Raw genomic sequence first — 8,239 nt, 5'->3', positions numbered from 1 at the left:
ATCAAAATGTGATTCTGTTTTTGGATAACTTTCTACACCCCAAATACAGAGACAGGAGACAGAATCACATGTTCTTTGTGAATACAAATATATGCCCGTTAAATGTCATTATGTCATAGTTACACATACATTTGAAAAAAAAAAAAAAGCATTGCAAAAGGGAGTTTTCACAGTGATGGCAAATGACTTTTTAAGAGTGTTTTTAAGAGTGTCAGACAGGGCTGGACTGGAGTTAAAATTCAGCCCGGGAAAAATCCAGCCCATTCGGCCTACAATTTCCCTATGAATGTTTTGCTGGGGTTAGGGCCTTGAAATAGGACAGAAACAAATAATAATAGATATTATTGAATTGACTGCATTTTCTTCACATAGAAATGCACATTTAAAAGTAAAACAAATTTTGAGCTAGGATGCAGTAAAGTTAATTAAATCTTGAGGCTTGTTTGTATTTGTCACTTGGTGTTTGTTGTTGAAGAAGAGTTGCCTTAGATACAAAAATAATTTCCAAAAGAACAATAAACTAAATTAAACTCCTTAATAGCAATAGAATTTTTAAAAAGTTAATTTCTAATTAATGTAAGACACTGATGTTAATCTTTCATCATTAATATTTTACTTTAACAATTAAAATTTATTAGAACTAAACATATTTAAAGAGAAGAAAGCATTTGACTGAATTAATGGGATCCACGAGTTAAAGCTCCTTTGTCAAATTATCATTTTAAGATACACTATCAGTCAAAAGTTTTTGAATATATTTTAAAATGTAATTTATTCCTGTGATTTCAAAGCTGAATTTTAGCATAATTACTCCAGTCACATGATCCTTCAGAAATCATTTTAATATTCTGATTTGCTGCTCCAAAAACATTTATTATTATTGTTACTGTATTATTATTATGCTGAAAACAGTAGAATTTTTAGGTTTCTTTGATAAATAGAAAGTTCAGAAGAACAGCATTTATCTGAAATAGAAGTCTTTTGTAACATTATAAATGTCTTTATCATTACTTTTGATTAATTTAAAGCATCCTTGCTAAATAAAAGTATTAATTTCTATAACCCCCCCCCCCCCAAAAAAAATAAAATAAAATAAATAAATAAAACATTATACTGACTCAAAGCTTTTGAATGGTAGAGTGTATAATGTTACAAAAGTTTTTTATTTCAGATAAATGCTGATCTTTTAATCTTTCCATTCATGAAAGAATCCTGAGAAAATGTACTCAATTGTTTTAAATATTGATGATAATAATAATAATAATAATAATAATAATAATAATAATAAATGTTTCTTGAACAGCAAATCAGCATATTAGAATGATATTGGAAGGATCATGATGCTGAAAATTCAGCTTTCCATTACAGAAATAAATTATCATTTTAAAATATATTCAAATAGAAATCAGTTATTTTAAATATTACAAATATTTCACAATATTTCTGCATTTGCTGTACTTTGATCAAATAAATGCAGGCTTGGTGAAAAGAAGAGAATTCTTAAAAAACATTACAAATCTTGCTGTTCAAAAACTTTTGACTAGTAGTGTATAATTTAAACTTTAATTTAAAAAACATTTAATTTTAAAAATAATTATCATTTTAAATTGAATTGCTCTAATGAAAAGTTACCATAGTTCTTGCCTAGAATCCAGAATGTAACTGTTCTATTAGTAAGATCACGGTAGTCAGGTAAAATCATGCTTCTCATATGTATGCTTTCTAAAAAAACGAATAATATTTTCAAATAATAGTAATAACAACAATAACAAACAACTATGGAATCTGTGGGGAAAAAAATCTTAAACATATCTAGAAACTAAGAAAACAACCTCTATTAAAGTGGCATCACTTTTGCAAGAGAGTGCAAAATATTTTATATATATATATATATATATATATATATATATCATATTTCCTCACCATGTCTCTTTAGGAGCTCCATATGCTTATGATAAAGATAATGAATGAAAATAATATAACAAATAACAGTTTGCAGTATCAAGCATCACAGTGGACAGTTTCTGTACAGCTAAAATAACTGGAAGCAGATGAGGTTCAGAAGCCTCACACATTCAAGCTACAATGGCTACACTGCTTTAATGTAAAAAATTAGGTGGATAAAAAATCTCTCTTGCTTCACCGATCAGTCCTTTACTCAACCGCCCCGCCGGGAGTGTGCTCCTGATGGCCAGTAGGCCTATATTCCTGCATATACAAAAAATAAAAATAAACAAATAATTAAAAATAAATAAATAAAATCACCTGGCTAAAGAAACCCCTGAATTAAAGATGATCTGCCCCCGTGACTGTCTAAGAATCACTGTTGTTTCAAATGTACTTCTATTGGTTACATTTAACGTTTCTGGGAGTTTATGAACATTAATGTGATAATAAAACAAGGTCAAAAGGTCAAACATTATAACATTATCCCAGTTAAAAATGTGATATTAATGGATTATAAATCATGGCTTTTGGGCAGTGTTTTTGTGCTATTTATGTTTGTGTTAATATCAATATTTTTGTCAGTCCTGTGTGTCTCTGCTGATACAGATGAATCTGCTGGAGCGCCACCTACTGGATAAACATGTTATTTCACTAACAGCTCCTCAGTCACATATTATATTTTATAATGTACAATTTATTGAAAAGCTGGTATGCATCTGTATTTCATATATATTTTTAATTTATTTAACCTGTTTCTGTACAATGTTAAATAAATTTATAAGAATATAGATTCTTTAAATATATTCTTTAGGCCTCTTTCCTGGCCTTTGGAGGAAACAAAAAAGAGTATCAAACATTGCAACATATGCATTTGTACCATCATTACTATTGAACTATTGAAATCTCATGTATAAAAAGTGTTAAAACTATTGAAATCTCAGGTATAAAAAGTGTTAAAACTATTGAAATCTCAGGTATAAAAAGTGTTCAAATAATGAAAAATCTCAGGTATAAAAAGTGTTAAAATAATTAAAAATCTCAGGTATAAAAAGTGTTCAAATGGATTCAGAATAAAGTGTCTTTAAGTAGCTTTCACATGAGCACCCAAAAGGACTAATATAACAATTGAGGATAGCAGATCTATACAGGATGTGCCACTGGAAATAACATCCACTGCTTTTTATGACATAAAACAAAATCACTTTATATTGCTCCTGGATTCTGCATCTTCTTTCTTTGCGTGCACATTTGGGCGGCATTATGCTAATATTTCCACATAGTGAGGTAGATATGTGGGGGCGTGTTAGAACGAGCTGTTTTAGGGGGGCGTGGCAGAGTCTTAACTTTGATAAAGAATATCTCTTTGGTTTTGAGACTTTAGTCTTTGCAACTTCAGGGATCTTATCTATGCACAATCAGCTTGTAACAGTCCAAAGAGAAAGGAAAACTTGAAATCGCATCATATGACCCCTTTAAAAAAATATTAAACTACGTTTGACTGATATATATATATATATATCATATTTCATCACCATGTCTCTTTATGAGCTCCATATGCTTATGATAAAGATAATGAATGAAAATAATATAACAAATAACAGTTTGCAGTATCAAGCATCACAGTGGACAGTTTCTGTACAGCTAAAATAACTGGAAGCAGATGAGGTTCAGAAGCCTCACACATTCAAGCTACAATGGCTACACTGCTTTAATGTAAAAAATTAGGTGGATAAAAAATCTCTCTTGCTTCACCGATCAGTCCTTTACTCAACCGCCCCGCCGGGAGTGTGCTCCTGATGGCCAGTAGGCCTATATTCCTGCATATACAAAAAATAAAAATAAACAAATAATTAAAAATAAATAAATAAAATCACCTGAACCCCTGAACCCCTGAATTAAAGATGATCTGCCCCCGTGACTGTCTAAGAATCACTGTTGTTTCAAATGTACTTCTATTTTAACGTTTCCTTCTATTTGTTACATTTAAAGTTTCTGGGAGTTTATGAACATTAATGAGATAATAAAACAAGGTCAAACATTATAACATTATCCCAGTTAAAAATGTGATATTAATGGATTATAAATTATGGCTTTTGAGCAGTGTTTTTGTGTTATGTTTGTGTTAATATCAATATTTTTGTCAGTCCTGTGTGTCTCTGCTGATACAGATGAATCTGCTGGAGCGCCACCTACTGGATAAACATGTTATTTCACTAACAGCTCCTCAGTCACATATTATATTTTATAATGTACAATTTATTGAAAAGCTGGTATGCATCTGTATTTCATATATATTTTTAATTTATTTAACCTGTTTCTGTACAATGTTAAATAAATTTATAAGAATATAGATTCTTTAAATATATTCTTTAGGCCTCTTTCCTGGCCTTTGGAGGAAACAAAAAAGAGTATCAAACATTGCAACATATGCATTTGTACCATCATTACTATTGAACTATTGAAATCTCATGTATAAAAAGTGTTAAAACTATTGAAATCTCAGGTATAAAAAGTGTTAAAACTATTGAAATCTCAGGTATAAAAAGTGTTCAAATAATGAAAAATCTCAGGTATAAAAAGTGTTAAAATAATTAAAAATCTCAGGTATAAAAAGTGTTCAAATGGATTCAGAATAAAGTGTCTTTAAGTAGCTTTCACATGAGCACCCAAAAGGACTAATATAACAATTGAGGATAGCAGATCTATACAGGATGTGCCACTGGAAATAACATCCACTGCTTTTTATGACATAAAACAAAATCACTTTATATTGCTCCTGGATTCTGCATTTCGTTACATGTATTCATGTAACTAACAATGTTTGTCACCTTTAATATATATATATATATCATATACATACATATATACACATATCACATATCATTATGTGTAATAAGATTTTGGTTAAATAGCCCACCCCTAGTTTATATATATATATGTTTTTTTTTAAAGGTGACAAACTTTGTTCTCATCATACCTGTGGGTATTTCTGTTGAAAACATACTGCTAATCAGTTCTAGGAAGATGTTGACCACTGGAGTGAAGAAAAAAAAACGATGAGTGTGAAGTGAGAAGCTGTGAAGAAAAACAGCTGACCACATTTGCTCGATCGCAAAAATAAACGTGTGAACATCAGTCACTTCTTCAGTTTATTTTCCACTCTGCTGTAGGTTGATCTTTATCTCTCATCACGACTATTTTAACACATTGTTTACATTCATGTCTCTCAACCCCATAATGTACAGATGTTTGGCCTGATCAAGTATCTCCATTGTCCTGCAGCTTGTCCTTCAGTATTTTTTCTCTTTTTTTCACTTTTGTTCAGTTAGGTCCAATGCTTTTTCCGCTCTCCACAAACCACAATGAAACACCACAGAGCAACTAAACCACTGACACCAGCCGCATCAGTCACTAAATCACCACAAGAAAAGTTTTCAGTAAGAGATCTGAATCTGAATGCTTTACATGAACAAAACATGCATTTTGTGCAAATACAGAAGCAAGTTACATTCAAATAAGCATGCAGATTTATTCTTCAGCCTCATTATTTGGTTCTGGGACCAAATAGCTTTAGGTTTTCAAACACCGACCCAACACAACATGCTTTTGTTCTGCTGTCTGTCAGCTCTGGCCTTCTGTTACTCATTGATTTGGTTTTACTTTTACATTGATGCATTTAGCAGATACTATTTTTCAAAGTGACTTATATCTTACATCGACTGTAGTCTTGAAGACTGAATATTACTTGCACGGTCTTGCATTCACCTCATGATCGATCAAATATACTGCATCCCAAAATACAATATCCTACTGGCCATCATTCTATTATACTTACAATTTTTCATTTAGCACACTCTTTTAACAAGAAAATACAAGACACTAATAGGCCTTTTATTGCAAAAAATGTAATAACATTTAAATAAATAAATACGAATGACTTAAATATAACTACCACATGAAAAGAACGATCAAAAGAGAGAAAACATGTAGTGAATAAACATTCAAACTTTAAAAATGCTTTTTTAAATGTGACAAACATTAACCTCATCACGTCTGCGGGTGTTTCTGCTGAAAACACACTGTTAATCAGTTCTAGGAGATGTTGACCACTGGAGTGAAGAAAAAAACAAAACAACGATGAGTGTGAAACGAGAAGCTGAGAAGAGCTGACCACATTCGCTCGGTCGCAAAAATAAATGTGTGAACATTAATAATTTCTTCAGTTTATATTCCACTCTGCTCTAGTTTGATCTTTACCTCTCATCACGACTATTTTAACATATTTTTTCATACATGTCTGTTGAACCCCATGATCCACAGATGTTCAGCTGTTATAATCATTGTTTGATTCAGTGTTTTTTTTCTTCCCACAAACCATAATCAAACTCCACAGACCGACTAAACCACAGACATCAGCTTCATCAGTCACTGAATCACCACACGAAAAGATTTCAGCAAGAGATGAATTCAATACAGCAATTCACATCAATAAAACATGTATTTTGTGTGAATATATTAGCAAGTGATTAAATGAGATCCGAAGAGAGAAGAACTGCAAATGTAGAGACACTTTAACCTTTAAACACAATGTGATTTAATACGCTTCTGCTAGAATAAATGCCGATAAACAGTGCTTTAAGAAACTGAAGCTCTCAGGAGCCAAAATGATCCTGATACTTCTGTGTTTATGCATGTGAACGTGTGAGACAGAGATGCAGTGTGAAAACCAGTGCCTTTAAAATGTAGTTTTTAATACTAAACAATAGCATTCAGATCTGCTTTATATAACATAATCAAATCATGTTGATATATCACATTTGTTTAAAATGACCGAACTGTACAGAACGGTGCACAGATAACGAGAGCGTGTACAGGATCAGGATCTACTCATCTGTGTTTACTGAAGAGATAGATGAATCCTGATGACTCAGTGTGACTCACTTCTGCAGTATTACTCTTTTGAACAATATTATATAAATTTTGAATAATTTATAATTGATTTTTGACAGTTTATTGTGATTCTGAATGTCGCTGTGTGAATGATTTAGACTAAAGGTCAAAAGGTCAAACATCACACACAGAGAGCTGATCAATAAAGGATATCAAATGAATTATTATCAGGTTTTTTTAAACAATCTAAATATCAGAATGTTTTTAATCTTCACATTCAGTCATTTTAACTCAGTCTAATGGTGTACAGACAGTACATCTCTCCTAAAGACCCTGCTTGAGCGCCAACTAGTGACCGAACATAGAAAAACAACATTATTTTACAGTGTCAAAGGCCTTAAAAAACTATATGTGGAAACATTTCTGTAATCTGTTAAAAATATATTTTCCTAAATTATTTTATGAGTTATGTGATCACCACACTCTTAAAAATAAAGGTGCTTCACGGTGCCATAGAAGAACCTTTTTGTCTAAATGGTTCCATAAAGAACCTTTAACATCTGAAGAACCTTTCTGTTTCACAAAAGGTTCTTTGTGGCGAAAGAAGGTTCTTCAGATTACAAAAAGGTAAGAAAGAGATGGTTCTTTAAAGAACCTTTGGCTGAATGGTTCTTTGTGGAACCAAAAATGGTTCTTCTATGGCATCGCTTGAAGAACCTTTTGAAGCACCTTTATTTTTAAGAGTGCACCTGATCCTGTTTTTGATTTGAATTAAGATTAAGATTAATTAAGACAAATAATAATTTGATCTGATCATCATCACTAGAAGCTCCTGTGAAACTCTCAGTATATTATTCAGTGATCTGTGTGTTTGATGAGGAAATATCAACTGACTTCAGTTTCCTCACTGAACTCTGACTAAATGTCTACCATAGTGAAGGTCATTAAAATCCTCTGTTTTGAGATTTTCACAGTACTTGTATTATCATGATTTTATGTTGTGTATTGTTTTCTCTCTTCTCTTCCGGTCCATGATCACCTCTGCTGGTGGATGTTGTAACTACATTATCTGGAGACGCAGGGCATCTTCCTTCTTTAAAGGCCATACAAACGAATATGTGTAGTTTGATGAAAGAAATTTATTTTCAAGCAACATATGAAATTGGAAATATTTAATTACAATGTACTTTATTTGTTACCAGGGATTGTAGGTGAGAGGAGTGAATGTACAGTACTCTGTACCATGACTGAGGTGAGACCCTTGAGCAAGGCTCTTAACCCCCAACTGCTCCCCGTGTGTGTGTGTGTGTGTGTGTGTGTGTGTGTGTGTGTGTGTGTGTGTGTGTGTGTGTGTGTGTGTGTGTGTGTGTGTGTGTGTGTGTGGGTGTGTGTTGGGGTGGTG

The sequence above is a fragment of the Sinocyclocheilus grahami genome, unplaced genomic scaffold, assembly GCF_001515645.1.
Source record: "Sinocyclocheilus grahami isolate Dianchi unplaced genomic scaffold, SAMN03320097.WGS_v1.1 scaffold2145.1, whole genome shotgun sequence".
NCBI classification, from domain to species: domain Eukaryota; kingdom Metazoa; phylum Chordata; class Actinopteri; order Cypriniformes; family Cyprinidae; genus Sinocyclocheilus; species Sinocyclocheilus grahami.
This window is presented reverse-complemented; position numbering follows the sequence as displayed.